This window comes from Drosophila obscura, unplaced genomic scaffold (assembly GCF_018151105.1).
Source record: "Drosophila obscura isolate BZ-5 IFL unplaced genomic scaffold, ASM1815110v1 contig_73, whole genome shotgun sequence".
NCBI classification, from domain to species: Eukaryota; Metazoa; Arthropoda; class Insecta; order Diptera; family Drosophilidae; genus Drosophila; species Drosophila obscura.
Genome location: NW_024542865.1, coordinates 2,922,784 through 2,949,399, shown reverse-complemented (window position 1 = coordinate 2,949,399; position 26,616 = coordinate 2,922,784). Strand labels below are relative to the sequence as shown.

The following is a 26,616-nucleotide window of genomic DNA, read 5'->3' as shown; positions in this document are numbered from 1 at the left end:
CCCCGGGGCACAAAACCCCCCCCCTCCCGCCCCCCCCGCGGGGGGGGGGAGGGGAGGGGGCCAAAAAAAAAGGGAAAAAAAAAAAAAAAAAAAAAAAAAAAAAAAAAAAAAAAAAAAAAAAAAAAAAAAAAAAGAAAAAAAAAAAAAAAAAAAAAAAAAAAAAGGGGGGGGAGGGCCCCAGACCGCGCCCTTCCTTTTTGTATTTGTTTTTTTTTTGTTGGGCCAAAAGTTAATGAAACGAGTCCGTAAAGCATATACTGTCCGCGTGGGGCAGGGCACTCCAAAAGAAAAAAAATATATATCATTTGAAATGCGTTTTATGTGCCGATTAAGATGTACCCTAAAGATGCTGCATCCTTTCCCTTTATTTTGCCATTGGAAAAGTTTTTAATTTGTGTGTGTGTGTGTTTTTTCGTCTGTTTATTTGCAGGTGGGAAGACTTCGACAGCCAGTGAGTGAATCCGTGAATAAACCGCAGGTAAGCGCAAAAGTGCAGCCACAAATTAACACAAAACATAAAATTTACTGCATCCGCCAAGGTGGCCCCTGGGGTGGCTGGCACACGGCAGCAAAGTGGCAAGTCTTCGTTTTACCAAGAAAACTGTCATCCACTTGAGGGCGATGCTTGCCTTAAGCCACTTATTTTCCACAGCAGCAGCAGCAGGGCAGAGCCAAGCGAAAACTACACAAATGGCAATCGAATGTGGCAATACCCTGTAATGGAAGGAAAGAATTAATTTGAGATTTAATTTATAGAAATTACTTCAAGAAAACCAAAAAAAAAAAAGGGAGAAATTTTTAAAAATTGGAAAATAACTTAAAAGATTATTTCAAACACTTTGAATGCCTGCGGCAGATATCCAGTGAAAAATACCTCAAAAATAAATACTTACAAGCAGCGCAAGAATTAAACAAAATTTATATTAACAAAATCACAGGATATGCCATTGAACATCAGTGCTCACTCACTGCTGCCTCCTGTCCCAGCCGCTCTTTTACGTATTACAGGCAGGTACTTTACCCACTCTACTCCGCCTGCTACGCCTTCGTGGGGGCCTTGGCAGCGCACGATACGAATATCTATTCCTCCATTCAGTCACTCGAAAGCAAGTCAAGATTTAGACGCTTAACGAGCTGCACTTCGCGTTGCTGCTTTTCCACTTTCCCCCCACACTCATTTTCCACTTCTGCCTTGCCGCCCGCACCGCCGTACGTACCATTTCTCTGCATTTGTGCATATTCTCTGGCATGGCACTCCACCACCAGCACCACCACCCACACCACCACCACCACCACCCACACCAACCACCTCTGCCCCACTCGTGTCTATCTATCTATCGCTTTTATATATTTTTTTTCCTTATGTATGCTAAGTGAAATTTAATGCGCTGGAAAATTGTAAGATTTCTGTACTAATATTTATTTTGGTTATGGAATAAATGGGGAAAACCCCTTTTTTCTTCTTCCTTTTTTCCTCTTTCCCTTTTTCCTTTCTTCCCTTTTTCCCTCTTGCCCTCTTTCCCTTTTTTCCTCTTGCCCTCTCCCGTTTTTCCTCTTCCCTCTTTCTCTCTTTACCTTTTACATTTCCTTTTCTACATCTATATTTTTTTTTTCTGTTTGGGCAATAATTTAATTTGCAATTTGTGTGTATGTGTGTGTGTGTGTGCACCTTTATGTGGCACACAGCTACAGATACAGCGAAATGAGTTTTTCCAAAATAAAGGAGTGGGAGGGGGCCTGGGCCTGGGCCTTCGTGTGCAATTGCAAAATGATATTACCACAATATTATTACTAGTTTTGCCCCATTGTTGCACACACAAACACACCCATACAAGTGTTGCTGTTGCCACAAAATGGTTGAATAGTACGGTACACGTGTAAAAGGCATAAAGTGCACATAACCCGAAAAATGGTCAAATGATCATTGCAATGCTCCCCCTGCTGCTCCTGCTGCCCCTCCTGCCCCCTCCTTCTTTTTTCCATACCTCCTGCAATTTCTACTTTAAACAAACAGACGGATATACGGACAGACAAACAGACAGACATTCAGACAGACGTATTTTTCGGCTGTGGTGGCTCTGAAAATTGGCCACGTTTCTGCGCGGGGGGTGCCTGCGGAATGGGTGCCTGCCTTACTGGCTAATGGCCCATGGAAACGTGCCTCAGTGCGCGCTGATTTTGATGGGATTTTCCTAGGCATTTCCTAACAAATGAAATGAGCAAACATTTTTATGAACTTCAGTTCCGTAGCAGCAGCCGAAACAGCAGCCGAAACAGCAGCCGAAACAGCAGCCGAAACAGCAGCTAAAAGTAAGTGTAAAAGAATGTTAGCAGTCAGGTATTTACTTTGAAGAACAAACGGCATAAGGAATGGAATGGCATTGGGAATGGCCTCTAAATAGACTAAAAAAGAACTTTGTTATGCTCTTGCAAAAAGCTCACAAAAACGCAATAAAAATTGTACAATTTTCTTGACAAATTAATGGAGGCAAAGGAAAGGAAAGCTTCTAAAAAACGTATGAAACTTTCATTGAAGCATTCCAAACAACAACAAAAAAAGAGTTGCAACAAAGTCTTGGCCACAAATGAGAAACAAAATGTGTGCCAGAGCTATTTTATTTATAATTATAATTATTTTATTTATAACTATATAACTATAATATTTCTTTTTTATTTATAATTATAATTATTTTATTTATATTTATATAATTATTTTATTTATAATTATAATTATTTTATTTATAATTATATAATTCTTTTATTTATAATTATATAATTATTTTTTATTATTTTACATAGCATAGCCAGCAGAGCAAAAATAGCTTCAGGCTGATTATTGTGTCAATTCTGAATATGTAAATAGAAAATCTCTAAAACATTGAAAATCTTTCACTTTAATTGAAAAATTATTATTTTATTTATATTTATTATAATTATTATTAATTATTTATTATATTATACACATATATTGAAAAATGATTATTTTACTTATATTTATATTAATTATTATATTATTTTGAAAAAGTGCATATAGAAGTTTTTTCTAGGTATCCACAAGACATTTAAATTTCCAAAAAAAAATTTATTAAAATAATCTAAATTACTGGTAACTTTCAGGTAGATGGGAATTAAATTCAAATTCCTTGGCAAAAAGCAAATCAGAGTTATTTTTCTTTAATGATTTCCCCAATAGCTTGAACGTATATTTAAACTATATTTTATATATTATTTGATGCTATATTAAATGCTAAACCCTGCTAAAATATTTAATGTTCAAATAGCTGCATTGCAAATAGCATGAAAATATTTTAATCACAGCTAAAAAGCTATGCCACGAGCAAAAGAGTGCCATAGAAATATGGAAAAAAACTTGAGAATACTTTAAGTAATCCATGGGAAACTTTCTACCCAATGTTACACCTTCAAATGTAGTTCAAAATTAGGTAATTTCTTTGTGGAAAAAAGAGAGCTGCAGTGCCTGCCTGACTGCCAGCTACTTGCTATTATGTTAAGCCTTTCGTTTTACATTTGAAGCACTCATAAATCAGGCTTAAGGATCCTGACTTCCCGCACTCGACAGTGCACTAGCAAGAGCAGTAGCAGGAGGAGTAGCAGTAGCAGCAGTAGGAGGAGTAGCAGCAGCAGCAGGTGGAGTAGCTGGAAGGAGGTTTCAACAAGTCCTTGCAACCTGCCACCCAAAAACCAATTTGGCTACCAAGAAATTTCCATTAAGAAGCGAATGGCTGCGATGTGGAATGGAATGAAGTGGCGAGACCATGCGAGACCTATCCCTGGGGTTCATTAACGTTGAAGCCCCGGTGAGGTATTTCCATTCATATGGCTGTCTGTGTGTGTGTGAGCCACTGGGGGATACGCCTCCTGCCAGCTGCCAGCTGCCAGCTGCCCTGCCACGTACCACGTACTTCCATTTTCTTCCATTTGTTGCAAATTGCAAGGTGCATGATGCATTTTACAAATGCATTACGTATACGCGCGCGTACTCGTATTCGCGATGCAATCACGCCGAAAATTCGTTTCCATATATTACACACACACACACACACACACAGAGAAGTACAGGCAGTCAGGCAGTCAGCAACATGCAACAAGAGTGCTGTTGCAAGTGGAAGTGGGTGTGTGTTGTGGGTGTGTGTGGCAGGCAGAGAGAGTAAAATGCTTTTGATTGTTTGGCCCCCCGGCAGTTATTTATATTTGTATTGACTGCATTTTTGGTTTATGTTGCAGGCAACTCAATGTTGCACGGGGGCTGGTGGCAGGGGCAGGGGCAGCTGCTGGCTGTGCCTTTCTGTGGCTGTTGTGGCAGCACAATTTTGTTAGCCGCGTGTGTGTGTGTTGCGCTATCAAAAATTGTTGCCCCACCAGCCAACCAGCCAACCAGCGGCCTGCCTGCTACTACCCACCACAGCTGCCCCGCTTTCAGCCCGCCCTTTGTCTGTATCTCAGCCTGCTTTTAGGCCCCCCCTTTGAGTCACTTTCCTTTCATAATTTGTGCCTCTCTTTGCATACGCTTACGACTGGTTAAGGCTCTTTTTTGGGGGCTACTAAAACCGTGTTAAACAGTTGCAAAAGAGCCTCAAAAGTTTGGAAAAAAAAAGTATATTTCATTTTTTTTAGATATTTGACAAGGTGGAAATATATTTTTTGTTGTGCAGTTCGCTTTTCTAGCCCGACAGATACCCTTTCTTTCGTTCTTTCTTTTTGGGCACTTTTATTTTGGGCTTGCAAAATATTTCAAATGCCAATTTTGAGTTTTTTGATGTGTCTGTGTGTGTGTGTCAGTGTGTTTGTGTTGTGTCTGCATACATATATGTTTGTGTGTGTGTATTTGAGAATGCATTTCGTTTGGTGTTTATTTTTTTTTTTGGGCTCGTTTTTTGGGCCGGCAAAAAGTTTATAACGCTTTTTGCATTGTTTTGTGTTGATGGGAGTTTTTTGTTTTTTTTTTTTTTTTTTAAGCAAATTGGTTTACAGAGCGCTCTCTCAGTGTCCCCCTTCCCCTTTCCATCAAACCGCCCAACCGCCACGAATTTCGCGTTTGTTTTCGCTGTTGTGATTCCTGGCATAATATTTATTCTACCACCCGCCCCGTATTCTACCCGGGCTACTCGTTTTTTTTTTTCAGCATATTGTGATTCACTCCACTCTATTCACTGCCCCTCTCCCGCTTTTGTTTACTCTCTCCAGCTCTCTCGGTTTGGGAAATCATTTGTTAACCAGACGATTTTCGCACTTCCTTTTTTGCATAATAAGAACACATGTACTCCGCGCAGGATATTTTTGGGGCAAACCAAAGGGGAAATTAAACGTACAGAAACTACGTGCAAAAAACTGATAGAAAATGTACAATAGAGAGAGTTTTGAAGTTACCCAAAATTATGCAGCAAATTTGTATTCTTTTCCCTTGCCCCTACGGCAACATGTGTCGCGCGTCATGCGGCAGCGCCCCACGGTCAGTTCCATCACTGTAGGAGTATCGGTAGAACAAATATGTGGCAGAATTGCGCCCTCCATAAGTAGGGGGCGCAAAATGCAGGTCAAACATTTTATTAATTAAATTAATTAAATTTTTCAATTCAACAAAATTCTTTAAATTTCAGAATTATTTGCGATTTGCGAGTGAGAGGGAGCATCGATGGTTGGAGTAAGTAAGCCGCAAAATAAATAAACACAAAAGAAGATAGAAAGAGAGACGCAGAGAGAGAGAGGGAGAAAGCAGAACAAAGGGGGGGTGAAAAGTTAGCAAAAGCTATGGGCAAAGGGAAGGGGTGGGAACCGCAGCGAATTGGAAAAAGTCAAATATGTGTGTGTGTGTGTGTTGTGTGTGTGTGTGTGTTTGTGTGTGTGTGTGTGTGTGTGTGTGGGAAAGCTTCCAAATGACAAACATTTCAATTAAATTCCAATTTGAATAAATTCCTAGCAACCAAAAACAAACTTCATCTTCTTCGCCCGCACCACCACCCCCTCACCACCCACCCGCTGAGTTTTGCCCAGTGAAAAGACTCAAATAAAATAAAATCAAATAGAAAACAGATGGAGAGAAGAGGGGCGGGGCAGAGAGAAAGAGCAAACGGAATGTAACAAGCAGAAAATTACATCAGCGACTGTCCGAAAAAGTCGCAGGAGCAGAAATGCCAAAAACAGAGCAAAAATGTGGACAGAGGGGAATAGAAGAGAGGAAGAAAAGGCGCGAGGAGAGCATCAGAAACTAATTAAGAGAATTGCAATTGACAATCGGAACGAGAGGGGCTAAGAGACAGCAGAGAGATGGAAACAGAAGACGGGAACGCGTGACAGTGGTCTAGAGAGAGAGAGAGACAAGAAAATGGAACGTGCAAAGGGAAACGGAGCGACGGAGATAAACACGAGACACTGTACTTCCGTAAGAAGGTGGCCGAGACAGACGGACCTAGCGACGATTTCTAGTCACAAAATGAGCTTTGGATTCGAACTGTGGACACATCCAAACCCCTCAGCATTCTGCCTCGCAGTCGTTGGAGGTGCTATGATGCAACTGAGGCAGCAAAAGGAATTACCGCTAAAGCAAACATAAAGATAGATTGAAACGACTATCAAATGCTCATTAGGTGGAACTTCGGGGCATAAATAATGCAATTAATAAAAGAGAAAATGAAATGCAGGAAGAATTGCAGGCATAAGCGCAGAATCGACCGAGGTGTGCTGCTGCATGTACTCAGGACATGCGTTAAAGGAGAGATTAAACAAACAAAAAAAACATTTTTAGGAGAGCAATTGGCGAAAATAGGAAAAATGTGGGTTAAATCTTTTATTTATATTTTATTTATATTATTTTATTATTATATTATATTTAATTTATTTAATTTATGTATTTTTTATATTTATATTCCATCTGCACAAATCCAAACAAAAAATGCCTTTATCGTAGAGTGTATCCCCCCCCAAAAAAAAAACGTAGCCCCAAGAAAACTATAAAGCCAAAAGCCACTGAGATGAGATGTAAAAGCAGGAAAAATACTCGCAGATAGAATAGAGGGTTGGGCAGCCGAAAAGCCTACAGAGAGAGTTCGTTCTCGCTTGCGAGAGTGAGTGCCAGCGGGAGTAAGCTGAGGAGAAGTCAAGGAGTGACCTCAATGCAGGGGTGTGGCAAGGGGCGTGGCAGGTGCGGGGGCGGCTGCTCTGCTAGCTTCAAATGGAATTGTAATTTTATACAAATCGCAGTCGCAATCGCCACAAGAAAGAAAGTCGAGCCGATTGGGCAGTGTGGCAGCAGAACTTGAGTGTGGCAGAAGAGAGTGGGGGGGCTGGGAGGTGGGGCATACGTGACGCTAGTGTTTCCGCTCCTCGGTGCTCCGTTCTTCGTCTCCTCTCCCTCTCTCTCTCTCTCTCTCTCTCTTTGGTACGTGACAAACGAAAATCTACTATTTTCTATTTCCACCTTTAATTCTCTTTGGTCTCGCTCCTGCCCTTTCCCTCTGTCTCTGTCCCTGCCTCTCTGATGACCACAATTTGTAGTCATTGAGTGTGCCGCCGACCGCCTGCTCTAAGGAAACAGATTTCTCCGCACACAAGGAGCACAAATGGAGCAGAGAGAGAGAGAGCAGCTAGTACGAGTAGAATGAGATAGAAAACGAGCCACTTGTGTTGTTCACTTAAATAGTTGCAAGTTAATTAAGTTAAAATATGTCTGCCAGGACTAACAGCAGAGCAGAGAAGAGCAGAGAGAGAGGGGGAGAGAGAGAGAGAGAGAGGGGAAGAGTGTGTGTGGAGCCAAGACTAGAGAAAGCAAAGAGAAAGTGAACAGTGGCCAGTGGCCAGTGGCCATGGAGTGTGTCGTCTATTAAATGAAAGTGCACGAAACGGGAAAAATTCCAAAGACAAACTCATCTTCTGATGACTTCCTTTCGTGTCATGTGAATGTGCTGTCCAGTGGCCATGTGGCATGTCCTTGATGCCCCTTGATGACTAATAGCCAAAGATGTATTTAAGCAGCCAAAACAGACAAACAGACAAAACAGAGACAGAGACAGAGAGAGATAAAAGACAGGGAGAGATAAATTTGATTGCCCAAACGGTAGACAAATCAAAGGGCGGCAACTAAAGAGATGATTGAGAGACACACACACACACACACACATACAGAATGAGAGCAAGAAATGAGTGAAACAAAAAAAAAAAAAAAACACAGTTACGAAATGAGGCACAACAACAACAAACAGTTAAATGCTGAAAGGATCTTCCACACTTCACTGCTCGACAGGCTGCTTGCTGGCTGCTTGATGGATTAACTTCTCCTCGTCTCTAGCCAAAAATGTAAACGACGCCTGGCTCTGACATCCCAATGGGGTTGGGCCACATAATCGGTTTATCAATGCAACAAAAATCAAGTAGCAGCTGGTGTACGACACTCGTGTAGCTGAATGACGAACTTCACTTGACATCACAAAATCCTAACTATAATCCTAACACAAAAAAAAAAAACTTGTGGCAGCTAAAAAATCACTCGAAACATACGAAAATTAATTGGTTTAGAAAAAAAACTATCTTTAAAATGGAATTAGGGGGGCTATTTAAATCAGGGACTTTAATCATTATAAGTTAAATTTAAAAAAAATTACATGGCAATGATTATATTTAATATTTTTTACGGTTTTCTTCAATGATAATCATTATTTTTGCGTAATTTAATAAACTTTACACATAATCATTATTTTTTATCAAAAAAAAATTGAACTTAAAAATAATGATTATAAATGATTTTTATTTGTTTCGCTCAAAATAAAACTCAACAGTAAGTAACATACATTTATCTGCAGGACAGTGAGGAACAGCGAACTGCTATTGAGAATCACTCAACATATATGAGGTAGAAAATAGCTGTGGGCCTCATAATTACTTTAATGGGTACAAATCCGTGGGACGGTTTTTCAAGCGCATACATTTATCTCTCGATCTTTGCATTTTATTTCTCTTATAGACATTTTGGGTACTACGTACTGGTTCGTATTTGGCTGTGCGCTGATGCATGCCACATGCCAATAGATCACCGCCAACCCCATAGCCCCAGCCAAAAGTCAGCCTGCAATTATTTATGAAGCAATCAGAGGCATACCACACACACAATTCGGGACTTCTGTGGGCTTGGACTCTGCTGATATATGAAGGAGTGACGGGGAACTCCTACCCCTACTACCCTTGCCCCCTCCCCAATTATTAGCTGGGGAACCCCCAAGGGACGGGCGGACAGACCAATTGGGGAACCCTCAAAGCACCGTTCGCACCTTGGCAATAAAATTAAAAGTCGCAACCGCTGAACGGCGCAAAAAAAAAAGGGGCAACAGAAATCTTCCAGAAGGGGGGCCCAAAGTTTTTTCCTGCATTGCTATTTATGGGCATGTGTGCGGCATGCCCCGAAAAAAAATAGAATTTATTGCAGAAAAAACTCCATATTGCGCGGGGGGGTCGTCTGTCTGGATCTTTTGTTTTCGAATCGTTTTTCTTAAGATTCGATACCCTTTCTTAGCAGACGGGAGTTATGCTGGCATTTAAAATCCTTTTTTTTATTTTTTAAGATTTTTCTTTATTGTTTTTTCATTTGGCCAACAATTTGGAAATGTTTCTTTGAGTGTAAAACTGAGATCCAGGCGCAGTTGCATACCCCCTGGGCCATGGTTCTGCCCCGTTCGATCTGTGCTCGAGTCTGGCTGGATCTTTGTTTAATATTTGTAAAAATATTGCCCCATATCTCTACAGGGTATAGCTGCAGCATCTCCTTCCCTTTTAGAGCTATTAATTTTCGTGTTTTTCTTTTTCTCCACACATCTGGCACTGCTTCTATTTCACTTGATTTTCAAAACAAAATTTATAAGTTGCGCGTCGCGTCGTTTATTTTGTTTTAATAGCAAAGCAATTTCCACAAAAATATAAAGACATTACGTTACCCCAAAAATGGAACGTGAGTTTACGCTCTCCTCTCGCTACACGTACGCTTACAAGTATGTGTGTGTGTGTGTGTGTCTGGCAGTGTTGCCAAAAACTAAAGGATTGCTGCAGTAGTATTTCCAGGTTGCAGACAGATATAGAGAGAGTGGGAGAGAGGAAGAAAACTTGAGAAAGTTTTCTAAAAAGAATTTTATTTTGGCTGTAAAAACGTAGGGAAAGAAGGCTAGAAGCTGAAAAAACGAGAGGGAGAGAGACGAAAAGGAAGTTGGGACGCCTCTGTCGTCATTTGAGCGATTGCAATTTTTACCGCTACCCACAGCAACAGGAATGTGCAAGCGCCCAAAGCTGAAAGACCACACATGACGAGAGAGAGTGAGCGAGAGAGAGAGAGTGTGTGTAACTTACATGGATTTTCTACCTGCGGCTGCTGATCTCTCGCGATTGCATTACGCGGCCCTCTCTCTATCTCTTTTTTTTTGCTCACTGTTGCGTCGCTCGGCGTACATATGTGAGCGGCAGAATGACAGGCATGCAGAGCTGCGACGGGCAGTGCTTGGAGCGATCGAGGCAACGGGATAACAAGATTACACACACACACACACATGCCGAGGCTGTGTAGAGTTGCCGCAAAACATTTCTGATTTTTTTTTGATCTGCCTGATTAAAAATCAATAAATAAGCGAGAGAGAAAAAACTTGCAAGAGAAATGCTGCTGCTGCTGCTGCTGGCATCCATTCCCTTAATTATTGAACTGAAACTTTCATCTGCCTTACACCTGATGTCTGTAATGAGACATCGACCAACCGCCACCCTACCCTCCTCTCCACTATCATCTCTTTATTGCTTTTATGCGGCTATTCTTTGCTGCCAACTCTCTCGACGCTTTTCCACTGCTACCTTTCGCATTTCATGCCTTGCTCCTCCTCTGCACCTTTTCCCCACTGCCTTGCTACTGCTACTGCTCTGCTCCTTTTCCCACTCCCTTCCTGCTCCTCCACTGCACCTTTTCACATGTCTTTGCTGCTCCTTTGCCCACTTTTTTCCCTACTCTTTCACTGCTACATTTCCCAGTCTTCTTGCAACTTTTATCCACTTGTTTTCTAATTAGTTTTTAAAACATTTTCACCCAGACGAGAGAGAGAGAGAGAGAGCTAGAGAAAGAGATACAGTTACATGCACAAGTGGGTTGGCTTACAGTTGGATCAAAGCCACTCAATGACTAATTAGCATATGGCAATACTCGTACCTTGGTAGCGATGGGAAACAACCATCAGATGTGGTTCTGCGCCAAGTGCCAGGAGGGTGGTGCGGTGCAGATGATTTAGAAGATTTCTCTTAAGAAAGACGCCACCCCCCACACACCCCACACCCACATTATTTCTCATTAGAAATGTAATATATTAGGCAGACCTTTTCCGAAAATTAACACTAATTGCTATGAATGCCAAACGGACTCCACACGCGCGCTTTCTGTACGTACTCCTCTCGTAATGTTCTCCTGCTGCCTCCTGCCTCCTGCCTCCTGCCTCCACTTCTATTTCTATTGGCCAAAAACTTTTTCCGCTTTTGTTTTCGAGGCATAAAAACCGACCGAGCCAAGCGCGTCTATTTTTATTTTGTGTGTCTCCCTCTTCGGCTTTTGCGAAACAAACTGATAAAAACAATGCTTGCCATTTCGACAGCCGTTTGATGGTTTTGATGCTGCTTGATGCTGTTTTTCTGCCATGTATTTTTCTGCTGCGGTTAGCAGTTTTTCCCAGCCAGCAGCAAAAGCAGCATCCTCCTGGGGCAGTGGGCAGGCGGCTGGGGTTGGCCGGGTGAGTGTTTTCCCGCTCTGTTTAGTTGTTGGGCTTGTTTTTGAGCCGCCGCCATTGCGTGACAGCCATTTGTCTCACTCCCAAAAAGGCAAACATCCTCCTCCTGCCGCGGCTGCTGCTGCTACTCCATCTCCACCTCTACATGCCTCTGCTGAGAGAGAGAGAGAGCGAGAGTGACTGACAGACTGCCCGGACTGACATACTGACTGACTGACTGACAGCGAAATCATTGAAATGTCACTTGTGCTGTCACTTTTGCCCGGGCTTTTGCTTCGTCTCCAGCGCCGCCTCCGCATTGTCGTCGCTGTGTCGTGTGCCACGTATTCAATTTCCCTTTGCAAAAAAAAAGATAGAGAGTGAGAGAGTGAGAGTGAGAGGTAGAGCAAGAGATTTCCCCGGGCAAGTCACTTAATGTCAGTTAATTGAGCTTCCCCTTCTCCTGTTGTTTTTTTCCATAGAATTAAAGGGGCGAGTTACCCCCCATCGCATTGGGGGGTACACACCCACACACACACACAAAATAAAGCACACACAAACCCAAACCATGCAAATTATAATCGAATTTTGGAACAATGCAAAAATCGCTCAAAAATACAAAAAGGCAAAAAAAAAAATATCAAATTTTTTTCCCGCCAGAGCTGCAGCGTTGCAGTTTTTTAATTGAAAATTGCATTCGACATGCGGCAGACATCATCGTATCATCATATCATATGCCACAACACAAAGTTCCCAACTATTTTTTGGGCAGATTAATTAAATTGTCAGTGCCGTGCCCAGAGGGGCCAATGATGCCGAAGATACCCTGCAATCTGCGCATACGCTGAATACGCTGAGTATGTTTGGCTAGAGGAAATGCATTTCATGCATGTCACACATTTCGCGCACATTCACACACTTCAAGTGAAATGAGTTCATTTGAAATTCCACTCAATTTCGTGTGCTTCGAGTAGCTTGAGAGAGAGTGAGAGTGAGCGAGCGTGGCAGGGAGAGAGCGAGCGCGGCGGTGGAGTGAGCGAGCGAGCCAGTGGAGAGCGCGCATTCGTCGTATGTTTGTGGGTAACGAAAAGCAGAGAGAGGCTCGGGACAAACACGACGCGATCGTCGGCTCTGCGCGAGCCGAGTAGGAAATGATCACTCACAGCACTCTCAGTTCTCGGTTCAGCCGCGCATCGGACATGCACGAAATGGTGTTGCAGCACAAACATAGCTGATCATCAGTGATCACAAATTGTGCTTGAAACCTATAAAATTTATAAATTTATTTATACCTATAAATTTTATAGTATAAATATATTCATTTTGTACTAATTTTATTTATTTACAGAACTTAAGCCTAAGATTAAGCTTAAATTACAAATTTATGTTTATGGCCAGAGCTACCAGGAATTTGGGCTAATAAATATTAATAATTGCCATCAAGTAATTAAAAGCACTTCGTGTCTGTGTTTGATTGTATTTCCATTGAGCCACAGATGCACGCTCACTCCACTTCCCTCCACAGCCATATGCTCCGCTTGAGTTTAAAGCGCAACTTGACTTAAAAATCACTCAACTTCATTGCAGTCACTCTCGCCTCGTATTTGCAGTCCAAATTTTGTAGTGAATCTTTGATTGCTGCTGCTGCTGCCTTGCAGATTTGTTTTTGATTGAATCCCAAGGATCTCATGCCGTTGCATGCCTCATCATTCTTTCATTGCTACTCGTTGCCTGCCGTTGCCTGCCGTTGCCTGCTTCTTTGCGTCTTTCCTTATGCTGCCTGCTCCCCCTTTTATTTTTTTGCTGGCACTAAAAGCATTCCTGTTTTTCTGTTTTTCTGTTTTGCTGTTTGCTGTTTCATGCCCTGGCCCCATAAAAGCATGCTGCATTATTTTTGGATACCCTGTAGAGCATACTCGCTGGGGGTACGGTACTTGAATGAACCAAAATGAGGATCTTTTTCGAAGATATATATATATATATATATATAGATCTATTTTTTATCTAAATCTAAGTCTTAGCTAAAAATCATTTTGATGTCTGTAATATTTCAGGCAGAAAAGCTCTCTCTTAAGTTGGTTCTCTTTCTACGCGTATTTCCCTGGTTAAAACCTCTGCTTAGGGTATCTTTTGAGTCGCATTATCAACCAAAAATTCCTTCATATATTTGTTACATCTGCTGCGTCCCATTGCGTCCCACTGCGTCCCACTGTGTGCAGGATCCCATGCGAATGCAATACGTGCCGTAGGTAAATGTGTATCCCCCTCTCTCTTTCTCTTTCTCTCTCTTCCTGTGTGTGTGTTGGCGAGAAATATTGCCTGTCAAACATATCTTTGGCTTAATTCATGCGTGGCATCATCCGACACCCACCCCCCGTCACCTCTGCCACACCAATCCGCTTGCCACTCCACTCCACTCCTCGCCCCGTCGTCACTCTCTGCCGCTGCTGTCGGGTATCCAAAATCCAGAGCTCAATCTCGCGAGCAGCAGTCGAGCAGCAGGCGTGCGTGCCGTAGCGTTTGGTAAACCAAAAATCGACACAAACCACTTGCCCCTTGCCAAGACCCCACCCCACCCCACCATAAGCCATTTGCTGCAGGCACGTGAGTCAGCTTATGAAAATCAAATTTCTAAACAAAAAACACAAACACAGTGTAGAAGGGTGTCTGAAGCGCTGCTCGAATGTTTGATGCTCTAACCTCTGGATGGGATGCATGCGGCACTTCTGTCTCTCTCTCTCTCTCTCTCTCTCTCTCCCTTCTCTCTTTATGTCTTCCTTTTGGGACATTCCAAAGGAAGCATCGCAGCAGCAGCATGCCAAAGATCGTGTTTTTTTTTTTTGTTAGAGATTTTTATTTATTATTCCACTTTTGTGCGGGTTTTAAATCAAATTTGCATATAAGACATCGCCCTGTTCTCGCCTCTTGCCTCTCGCCTTTCACGCTCTTCTCTCACATTCCACGAACACTTCGCTGTGATGAAAGAGGCGACGGCAGGCGTATTATAATCAATGGCGGTGTAAGGATGTGTGGCATGTGTGGCATAAGGGTATCCTCCTTCTGTTTGCCACAGGCTGAATCCTGACTGCGGGCTCATATTCTCTGCTCTCTGTCTCTCCCTCTCTCTCTCTGTCCCGTGTGTGTGTTTTCTGAATTGAGGTTTTCACTTCAAATTGGTTTTGGTTTTAGTTTGCTGAATGGATTTCGGTTAGCGCGCCAAGTGCTGCTGTGGCAGCAACAGCCCCAGTCCCAGCTAGCAGCCAGCCAGCAGCCAGCAGCCAGTAGCAGCAGCAACATTTGAAGCGGAAGAAGATGCTTTATGGCCTGCTCGTTTAGGCAACCTGCCCGAACGCCTCCCCCCACACTACGTGTGCGTCGTGTGTTTTAATCAGGGACTCAAGGACACGAAAATGTTGGCTAAACCATAGACCGGTGGGATAACACAGGCAACAGTTTGCCATGCTGAATGGAGCTCCCCAAAAATTAGGCAACACTTTGCAGCGGTTTTTCTCTGTCTCTCTCGCTCTTTGAGTGTGGATTAAGCTGCAAGAAAATTGAGGGTGGGGGAAAACACTAGTCGAATTCAATTCAAACTCAAGCCAAGAGTTTTTTTTATTAATTTGTGGGGGCAAAACAAAAATTATGAATATTACAGATAAGAGTAAATATCGATTAAGTATATATCGATTAAGTATATATCGATAAATAGATAATGTACATGTATGTATGTAGTAAAGAAAAATCAATAGATATCGTTTGGCTCTTCTGCCGAGTCTCTGTAAGTTTTACTTTCTCCTTTATGTCTTCCATATACCTTTCTGCTTATTAGTGTCTTCTCTCTCACACGCTCTCTCTCTCTCCCTCTCTCTGCTTATTGTTGTTTCGCTGCCTCTCTAGTGCATATGTGTGCGTGTGTGTGTGTGTGTGTATCTTCTCGGTTCGTTTTCCTAAGTTTATGTGATTTTGTGGCCTCACTGCGTAACTAATATTAACATGCCAGCAGGCCACTACGCCTTACGCCACCCCCCCTTTCTGTCCGCCAGCTGTGTGTGCCCAAGTGTGTGTTAGTATTCTCTTGTGTGCGTGTGTGTATCTAAGTTATTGAAGTTGATTGTGTGGTTGCTGCCGCTGCTGCCGCTGCTGCCGCTGCTGCCGCTGCTGTTGTCCCTTGTTTGGTTGCCTGCAACGTTTAGAGTCGCCAGAGAGTGAGTGAGCCCAGCGCCAGCGCCAGCGCCAGAGGAGGGCACAAAATGCGTGTTTGCTGATTGAAGTTCAAGCATATTTGGGCACCAAATTAAATACAGTGGGAAATACTAAGGGGAAAAGTGAAGTGAAACGAGTGTCAGGACGAGGTGAAGGAAGAGACGGAAGAAGTGGAAGTGTGAGTAGCAGAAGGAGAAGAAATTATCAGCATAATCAACCCATAAGATCGACTTCTAATTCATTTAGTTGCACGAATATCCCACAGATACATTTTCGAGATCATGGATCTACTACAAAAAGAAAACGTTTTTCTCTGCCAGAAAATCTTTGCACAAAGATTTTGTGACTAGAGAAGGTTTTTGCAGTTCATTAAAATATTTCGAAGCGAATGATTTCGCTTGTAGTCTGTGTATCTGTGTGTTTCTGTTGCGTATGTCACGTATTTCCATTGAAGCATCTCCAAAAGGCTCCGACCAAAACAAAAAAAAACCCCAATCTCTCTTCCTTTCACATTTTTAACCACTCTTTCTCGCTGGCCCTAGCCCTCGCTCTCGCTCTCGCTCTCGCTCCCCTCTGTCCTTATCTCACCCTTTGGTTGTATCTATTTTTATCTCTCTCTCTCTCGGTACCCCTTTAGTTTCTCCCACTTGATGCATATTAAAACCCAAGCTGCACATATTTTTTTTTGGCTCCCATTTCTTCCGTTTTTTTTGCTTCATATTTTTTTTATACTTTTTTTTTTTGCTGCGACACATTTCAATACAAAACCGCAGCACATATGAAAGCGAGAGAGTTGCAACGAGCAGATAAAGAGAAGGTGTGCGAATATTGTGGGTAGAGTGATAGAGAGAGAGAGGGGTAGCTGTAGGGGTAGGGTAGCGAAAGGCAGAGTGACGCCAGTGGCATACCCTGGGGGCGCACACATGAAAGAGGCTGAAATATGCTGAAAATATGGCATCAAATGTTGATGGAAGAAACCATCTAAATTGATCGATAATTTCATCGATTCTCCTTATTTAATAATATTGATAATTTGTGTAGAATTTATTATTATTTTTTTTTATTATTATTTTTTATTATTATTATTATTTCTTATTATTATTTATTATTATCATAATTTTATTCGATTATTTTTACAATTTTGTAGATACGTAATATTTGTCATAATAATCGGTTCTCTCGATCAAAATCGATCATGTTTCCAATGTCTTTATTTTGCATTAATATATGCGACTTTTATCTCATATATTTTAATCGATTATTCTACTAAATATCGATATTTGTATAAATTTTTTCCTTATTGTCCTCATAATCAATTGCCTTTATATTATTCATCTATATTTAAATTGATATTTAAATCGATATTTAAATTGATTATTTTGTAGCATATCGATCAATTGACTCTTATTAAGGGGAAGGTATTCATGGGTATAATTTTGGGGCCTCAGAATTAACCAAAAGGCTCCACTGCTCCCCCAGGGTGTGTGGTGTGGGTTGGCTTGAGACTGGTCGAGGATGCAATGGCAATGGGAGACGACGAGACCGACCCTCCCCCCCGTGCACGGACGTTGTACGTATGGTACGTGCGTTCCACTTACGCAGCGTCGCAGCGTAACGGTAACGCGGAGGAACAGCAGCAGCAGCAGGAGCAGGAGCAGTGGGGAGCTGTGGGGGAGCGGTGAGCAGGCGGCAAACGGTAACGACGATGCTGGGGCAACGCTTTTAACATTCGCATTATGCATGCGGCAATGCCGCGTATGTACATATGTATGTATCCCCAGCGCCCCCCTCTCTGTAGGGGTATAAGTGGTGTATGGGTGGAATGTATAGGGGTGTATGGGGGTTTGGCTTCAGCAAAAAGTCCAAAGTAGGGCATGGCACTTAATTGAAAAACTTTTATGCGGTCGACAACGCAGCAAAAGAGCGACTCAGAGACTCGGAGAAAAAGCGAGAGAAGGCAGGGGGCAGCAGCAGCAGGCAGCAGGGGAAGGGGAAGGGGAACGGGTACCAAGAGTTCCAGCAAAACAAAAAAAAACACACACAGAACAGAACAGAAAATAAGGACAAGCGGACAGTGGAGCACAGGACACAAGAGGACAGCACCTTTTCCTCCCTCCCCCCCCGTCACACTCACTCTCTCACGCTCATTCTCTCTCCCTGTCCCACTGTCTCTGTATCTATCTCTCTCTCTTGGGGGCCACCGGCAATAAAAGATAGTTTATTGTGGCCCACAAAAAGGCTTTGTCCTTGTCTCTGATACGAGAGTCCTCGTACGAGTCCTCCGCATTGCCATTTCCCTTGATTTTCTTTTTTTTTCTCTTTATTTATTTTTTTTTTTTTACCCCACATTAAGTCCTGGGTTTCATCATTTGCAAAAATGCCACTTTATATGCCACAGATATATGCCACATATCCCCCCAGTGTGTGTGTGTGTGCATATGCAAATTACTCCTTAGAAACAAGGACCCCCAGTTGGAAAGAGATATACACAGAGAGAGAGAGAGGGAGAGAGAGAAGCAGAGAGGGTGCTTGAGAGCTAAGACAATACTTTGGGGCTGTGTTTCTTTTGGTTGAAAGTCAAATCGATTCAAATTAATTCTTCAAAATTTATTCAATCAACGCTGGAAAAAATATCAAAATCAAGCGAGCAAACGGAAGCAGAGTAGGAGAGGAGTGAAGCGTAATGGGTGGAAAATTATTATAATTATCGATATAACATACGTTTGAGCGGGTTGCCAGCAATCGAATATAATGATAAAAACAAATCAAATTATCGATAATTGCTTAATTTATCGATAGCAGCTAGATAAAATCGAATACAATTAAAATATTTAGACAAACTTAGACCAACATTCGATAACCGATTAAAATATCGATAAAGATATCGATCAATTGTTAAAATAATTACTTTTGCTATGAGTGATGATTCAAACTTATTCCTGAAGATAAATAAATACCTGCACCAAAATAAGACAATTTTTCGATACAAAGCGATTAAGTAGTCGATTCATTAGCAGATGCCCCCTCCTCCCAAGCACCACGCAGCAAGCGAAGTCGAGCCCCTGCACATGCTCGCCGCTCCCAAGATGCCACACGGAAGTGCAGTCAGTTTCGCCTTGAAGAATTCTTTGAAATATTTCGCTGGCATCCGCTGAATGCGGTCGGGGAATGAGCAGAAATATGTACAGGAATATGTACAGGAAAATGTATGTACATGTGCAAATATTTGATGCTCCACAGGCGACAGCACTCTGGTACGAGCAGCAGCAGTGTCAGCAGCAGCTGATGGTAATGGAGACCTTATTCCCAGCAATTTGCCCGAATAATTGGCGCAAAGAAATGTTTGAAATTCCTTTTATTTTTTTCGGTTGATTCAAATCAAATAATCTCAGGGGGATACACCATGGAGCCAGTATCTCGTATCTCGAATTTCGTTTTGCATCTCTCTTTGCCACTGACTGTCAGTTGGTGCACCACTCTCTCGCTCTCCCTCTCCCTCTCTCTGTCTCTCCCTCTCTCTCTCTCTCCCCCCCTCTCTCTCGCTCTCCCTCGCTCCTTCTCTTTGCTGGCTGTCAAGTGGTGCGTATACGTAATAATTGAACAATATATATTGCACATACGCCACGTACGACACATTTATTGCATTCTTTTGCTTTGTCTGTTATTTGTTTGATAATTTGCATATTTCGGGCCAGCAGCTGTCGAATATTTTCGAGTACAAAATGGTTTTTAATTGCATTTCTAGCAATTTTTTCATTTTTTCTTTTTGTTGTTTTTTTTTGTTTTGTTTTTTTTTTTATGAGGTTGAATTTATGAGCTGTCGAATGAGGTGACAATTTGTACGGAAATAATCATCAGCGATGTATCCAGTACTTCTTTAGCTATCAGACACTTATATGTTTTGTAAATATTCCTCAAGTTTCAGCTCTGCCTTTGGGGCAATATTCCTTTGGGGCATTCTTTGCGTCATTCCTTGGGACAAATTTGAAAAATATTATTTGGTGCATTTTGTTGTCCGTTTTTTTGGCACATGATTTAAGGATATTTGAGCATTTATTTGGGATTATTCTCGGATATTTTTTCTGTGGCCATTCCTGAGGGGAATATCTCTGTGGGCGCATTGCCTTGTGTCTTTTTGCTGATAGGTCTTCCTGCTGCTGCTGCACTGCCTGATAAATGAATGAAGGATGAATACTGTTGCCTCTGCTCTGCTCTGCTCTGTTGCTTTGTTTCCTGTTGTCCTGCCGTCCGTCCTTTACATCCTGTAGTGTTCGGTAAGCCTAAGCATTTTAATTGGATATGGATTACACGGCTATCAGTGCGATGAGCTCTGGTCAACAGGAGTACCTGTCTCCGGCAGACAGACAGACAGACCGGCAGACAGACAGACGGACATACGGCAAACTCTGTTTATCACTCATTTCCCTGTAGTTTCCTCCTCTCTCTATTATTCTTCATGGCTCTTTTTCTCTCGGCTGCCCCCGCCCTGTGGCATGCCTCTGCTGTACTCTTTCTGTCCGATGCAGCCATCCAATGCCCATTGTTGGTTGAGATTTTGCCCAAGCTCGCGCTCTAAATGAAAATCCAATGACATGGCACACACACACACACATGCAACGAGTGCAATTTTGCGCCCGCATGTGGTGGAAAATTGTTAGAGGGGGTGGGTGAGGAGAGGGTGGGGTGGAGTGGTGGAGTGGTTGAAGCGAAGAAAATGAGAAAAGCGCAAAATCATTACGATTTGAATGCCATAAAATGCGTTTTCCTCGTTTCATTTCGTTTCGTTTTGCAATTGTGGAACTCGGCAGTTGGCTGGAGAGCGGGTGGGTGGCGTGGAGCGGGGTTAGAAAATGTCTTTTTTTAGTCGACAGCTAAACACTTTTCACACGCTCACGCTCTGGCACTCGCTTTTGCTCCCTCCCCCGCTCCCCCGCTCAGTGGCATAATAAACTGAAACTGAAACTGTCAGTGGCATACCCCATGCCGCACCCATATCCGGCCACCACTTGCTGCACGAGAGAGGGAGCGGTAGGGAGGGGCGGATAACTCCAACACACAAAAGGCGTCGTCGCTCTGTGTTTTTGTTCATTTTCTTGCTTGCTTCTTGGCCTGGTCAATGCGAAGGAGAAACAACAACAACAGCAACAGCCCGAATGAAGGGATGCATGGCCATGTTGCAAGAACGCCCTCGCTTGCCACCTCCACCGCCCTGCGCGTTCGCTTTGCCAAGGTGTCGGGGTTGAAGCTCAAAAGTTGATTTCGCTTTCGCCTGAAGCCGCCACACAGAAACAGAACAGAAACAATCAAATTCAGCTTAACGACGAAGCACTTGGCTTACATACCACACACACACACACACACACAGATGGAATGCTGCAACAAACACACACACAGATGGAATACACACAGAACCATATCTCTTGGCGGAAAGACATCCTTTTGAGCAAGCCAAATCGAAGCAACGACTCTCCCACTCCGCCACATGTTCTGTCCAATAAAATGTCTTGTGTGTGTCTATACCCTGGAATGGTGTCTCACCCTTCCCTGGGGGCATTTCCAATTTGAAAATTTAACAGATCAAACGATCAAAGAAATAAAAATGTAGCATACTTTGCTGCCCACTGCTAATCCGCAACATGATGCCGCAAGTAAAGGCCAGCCCCCAGAAGCCGCATGTATCACAAAGTGTGTGTAAAAAACTCTTGGGCCACGCAGCAAACAACTGCAAGAATGCCCAGTCCCTGGCTTGGATTCCCAGTCGATGCTGCTTCCAGGTCAGAAGATTGTGCAGAAAAAAATCAAAAATTAAATAAAACAATTAAAAAGAAATAAATAAAATAACAAAAAGAATATATTCCCCAATGCTTCTTGAGTATCCCTAAATTTTCTACACACAACTTTGAATATTCTTAAGCCAATAAATAAAATTTCATTCATCTAATTCAGCTAAATTAATTAATTAAGATTATTTAAGCAGCCAGCATGGCTCTGTAAGTTCTCTATGCCCTGAAAACTAGTACAGATATTTTTGTAAGTATTTTGTGTCTTTTTTTGGTTAAATATTTAAGCTGATTGGGCAAGCCTGGCAACTGATTTGCGCTCTGACAGAAAGGGCATCAGGCTGTGCATCATTTTTCGCTGTGGTAGCTGTGGGAGCTGTGTGCTGCCTGCTGCCACTGCAGGACTCTGCACTCTGCTGGTTGGCTGTGTAGTTTTTCCCTCTCAATTTTCTTTCGCTTTTCTTCTTTCTTTTTCCTGTGGCTGTAACCCACTTTACAACTTCCTCAAGTGCTGCCTGCTGCTTCCTACTGCCGCTGGCGGTATAATCATAAACTGGTGGCGCCTCAAATGTATGCCAATGCATGTGCAACATGCCACCGCCTTGGCATGGCTGCTGCTGCTGTGCTGCAGGAATGGGAATGCGAATGTTTTTTTTTTTGAGCGAATTAAATTGCATTTTGTATTGATTTCAATTAGGTTTCAACAACAGCGAAAAGTTTTCCATTTTCCACCTGGCTTGCGTTGCACGTTGCATGTGGCAACAACATCTTTGATTGATTGATTGTCTAATTGCCAAAATGTACAACAGGGGGAAGTTCTCTGTGGCTCAGAAACTGATTTGTGGCACATGCCAGGAGAGCCACGAGCCGAGTTCTCCTCCTTTCGTAATCTATTAAAAATGTGATTTTAATGTTTTCTTAATATGCCTTGCGGAAGCCCCCACACACGCCACACACACGCCACACACACGCCTTTTGCCCCCACACCTTTTCCCCCACCCTCAAACATTTTTCCAACTTTTTGCTGATATGAAAATTCACTTTTAGGGATCTGACTCGATATTTATGTGGCATGCCCCTACCCCAAAATATCTTTCACTCGCGTGTGTAAACCTTGCCCATAAAAAAAAGGGAATAAATATTCCCTGCTGCTGCTACTGCTGCTGTTGCGGCATGCAACATTCCTACAAATGTCAAATTATCTTGTAAATATTGTGGCATTTGAATTTTATTTGCCCAAAGGAATGCAAATGGAATTTAATTAACGGATGGATCACCCAGCGCAGTCCCCACACACTCTCCACTCTCTACCCTAATACTGCTCACCCGCACAGCATTAAAAGCCAATTAAGCGCCAGGACTTCTGCTCATAATTCATATGAAATTCACAGGGAAAAATGCAGGCGCGCGCGCTTCTGGCCAATGGTCATAAATGCCAATCATTGCAGCAGTCAGCAGCACAAGACTACAGAGAAGAGAGAGAGAGAGAGAGAGAGGGAGAGAGAGCTAGAGGATATTGCAGAACAAAAAGTGGGGGAAGCGGGACGTAAAAAGACCAACCAATTGAGACTTAAAAAAAGCAACAAAAAAAAAAACAAAGAGAAGAAAATAAAAAAGAAAAAAAAGATGCAAAAAAAAAAGGGCAACAAAATAACAATTCAAGCTTTTAATTTCATTGCTTTTGAGCACTCCCCTGGGAATCGCATGATAAATGAAGGCCCAGACGACCCGTGAGCCAAGCCTTCGCGAAAGCAGGAAAGGAACCTCCCAGACTGACGGCAAAGTGGGGCAAGCAGCCCCAAAGGTTGGTTGTTGTAGAGCAGTTCATTCACACGCCTTCGTGTACAATCAATGCGGTGGAAGGGAAGGGTAGCAGCGAGCTGGAGAGGGTAGCTCTCCATGGGGAGCAGCGGATAGGAGTCGGTCTGCGTCTGGGAAGGAGCAACTGAAGCAGCAAGCAGCAGTGGTGTGAACAGCAGCTTCTGGAGTCTAATTGGCGTAGATACTGGCGCCTGAAATAGAAACCGAACCGAACCCGTTGCAGATGCCACACAGCTGCTGCTGCTACCCCTGAGGCATGAAGCTGGTGCTGGTGCTGGTGCTGGTTGAGGGTTCTGCCTTCAAAAGAGTTTCTCTTCAAAAGTCAAAGGGAAGTTGTCAGAAATATTGCATAAATATCCAGACAAGACACTCGTAGATTATTCATTTGGCCATTCAAAGCAAAGTGCGCGTAAATTTATGTGACAGCGCGTGCCCCCGCCACGATGATCCCCTCCCCACCCATCAAACCAAACGACTGGCAAAAGTTTTAGCCGCAAAGAAAAGGCAAACGAAAGCAGAAAGAACACGTGACTGTGACTGTGGCTGAAACCATGGCAGTACCCTGTAATTATAATTGCATAAAATATGGCAAATTTATGGAAATTTTTGGCACATATTTTGATGAATTTTCAAATTTATTTCGTCAAGATTTATAATGGAGGAAAAATAATATAAAAAATATATATGCATCGTATATTTTTGGGTATTATTTGTAACTGATTTGGAAATTTTTTATGTTTTTAATTATTTCGCAGATTATAGGGGAAAAATAAAATATTTTTAGATATACATATGTATGTATATTTTTTGGTATTATTTGTAATTGATTTGGAACATAAAAATATGAAACATATTTTGATGAATTTTTAAATTTATTTCGTCAAGCTTTATAATGGAGGAAAACGAAAAAAAAAATATATATATGCATACGGTTAATTTTGGGTATTATTTGTAATTAATTTGGCACATATTTTGATGAATTTTTAAATTTATTTCGTCAAGCTTTATAATGGAGGAAAACGAAAAAAAAATATATATATATGCATTCGGTTATTTTTGGGTATTATTTGTAATTAATTTGGCACATATTTTGATGAATTTTCAAATTTATTTCGTCAAGCTTTATAATGGAGGAAAACGAAAAAAAAAATATACATACGTATATTTTTGGGTATTATTTGTTATTAATTTGGCACATATTTTGATGAATTTTCAAATTTATTTCGTCAAGCTTTATAATGCAGGAAAAATAAAATAAAATATATATTTATTTTGGGTATTAATTGCAGGCATACCTTAAATACTTTCTGATCCTCCGATTAGCCTGGGAGTATATTTTTGGGGTGTGCATCTATAAGATACTTTCTGCTACCAAAGCCACCATTCTGGCTCCTCTGTCGTCTCAAAACGCCCAGCCAATTTAAGGCAGGGTATTCCTGCCAAGTGGCGAGACGCTTGATATTGTTTTAATGAAATTCGAATTGATTCTGCACCCAACCATCCCCACTCCCCCTAAGCCACACAAATGGCAGCCATTTTGTATTTGCCTGAACATTTTAATCTAATTTCAATGTTCGCAGGCACCAAAAAAAAAAAACCCAAAAAAATAAAACAAAAAGAATGGAAGGCAAAGTGAAAGTGAAAGGCAACGAAGCGTAAACGTTGAAAAGTTTCCCAATGCTGCGCGGAAACAACAAAAAAGGGAAATGCGGCAAATACACACCGAAATTTGTTAGGTAAATTCGCGTGCAACATTTTGTGGTCAGTCGCCGCCCAAACTCATCCGGCTGTCAAAGCGGTAAAGTTAACGCCAATTGCCAAAAAAAAAAAAATATACAAAAAAAAAAACGCACTCAATTAGCTTTGATTAAATGGAAGCAGCTCAACCCACCCCCCTGCCCAGCGGACGACCTTGGTGGCATTTGAAAAGAAAAAAAAGGTATTAACATGCAGCTGACAGGCGCTTCGTGACGGGCTTTAGTCCACTTCGATCGGCCATAAATAAGGCTTAAAGTTGATTGAATTATGGAGCAAGCGATTCGAGTAGCGATATGCATACAGACAGAGGGAGGGACAATGAGAGAGAGCAAAGAAAAGAAAGAGAAAAAAAAGAACTGTTTGAAATCTGAATTTGCCTTTAAGTTTCATCCTCAAAACTAGGAGAATCTTGTAAGTAGATTTGCAGGTGGCATTCTCTCTCTCTCTCTCTCTCTGCCAGTGCGTGTGTGTGTGTGGGATTTAAGGCTTCAGGGTAATTGTGGAGCTGCTGCATTTGTACTTGTCGTTTTATTAGCATTTGATTTGACCCCAAAAAGTGTTTGCCTTTGACAGCTGCTGCTGCTGCTGGCTCCTTCAGTTCTTAACTCTGCTGCCTGCCACTGGTTGTTGCTGTTGCTGCTGCTGCCTTTTCATTTGCATTTTGCAGTTTGCTTTTTTGCGCCTAATTAAGAAGGCCAAACGATGCAGGCAGCAGACGGACACAGGGACACAGGGACACAGAGCCATGGACAACGGACAGTATCTGCTGATGCTGGCGCTGCTGCTGCTGCTGCATATCCTTTGAGGCTGCCACTGGCTGCACAGTGAAGGCTTCCCATGGCTTATTATCTCATCTAATTTACGGGCTTTCCTTCTTGCCCTGCGCATATTCACGTGCGCCCTTTTTTGCCCGTCGTTTTTCCCACTCGTTGATTCAAACTAAATGAAATCAAGCCGTGTAATGAGCAAAAAACTTGTGCAACATTTTGCTTGCCAATGCTTCAGGCCACCCCCCTACCCTACCCGACCCCAGCAGCAGTTCATAATTCACCCCCCCCCTGCAAAGCCCTTTGGGTACTACATTTTCATGAAAACAATTTCGCGCATTGCGCTGGCTGTCATTTTTTTTTTTTGGTTGGTGTTTTTTTTTTGGCTGTTGACCGAATGGCAGGAAAATTTTAATTGTTGCATGCCCCCGTCGTCACATGCCACAATGCCTCGAGGTGACTCCCATAGGGGCAGCACATCTCTGTGTGTCTGTGTGTGTGTGTGTGTGTGTGTGTGTGTCCCGTTTGGCTCCTGTGGTCCTGTTAATGTGTCCA

General features: G+C 42.4%; 1 protein-coding gene across 2 annotated transcripts in view; it reads left to right on the top strand.

Annotated features, from left to right (window-relative positions):
• Positions 1–430: 430 nt before the first annotated feature.
• The window catches only part of LOC111065204 (zwei Ig domain protein zig-8), an 81,175-nt gene continuing 54,989 nt past the window's right edge, over positions 431–26,616 (top strand). For both annotated transcript variants that reach the window (XM_022353244.2, XM_022353243.2), the window contains exon 1: positions 431–478. The gene's annotated coding sequence lies outside the window, so the exon portion shown is untranslated. The remainder of the gene's footprint in view (positions 479–26,616) is intronic.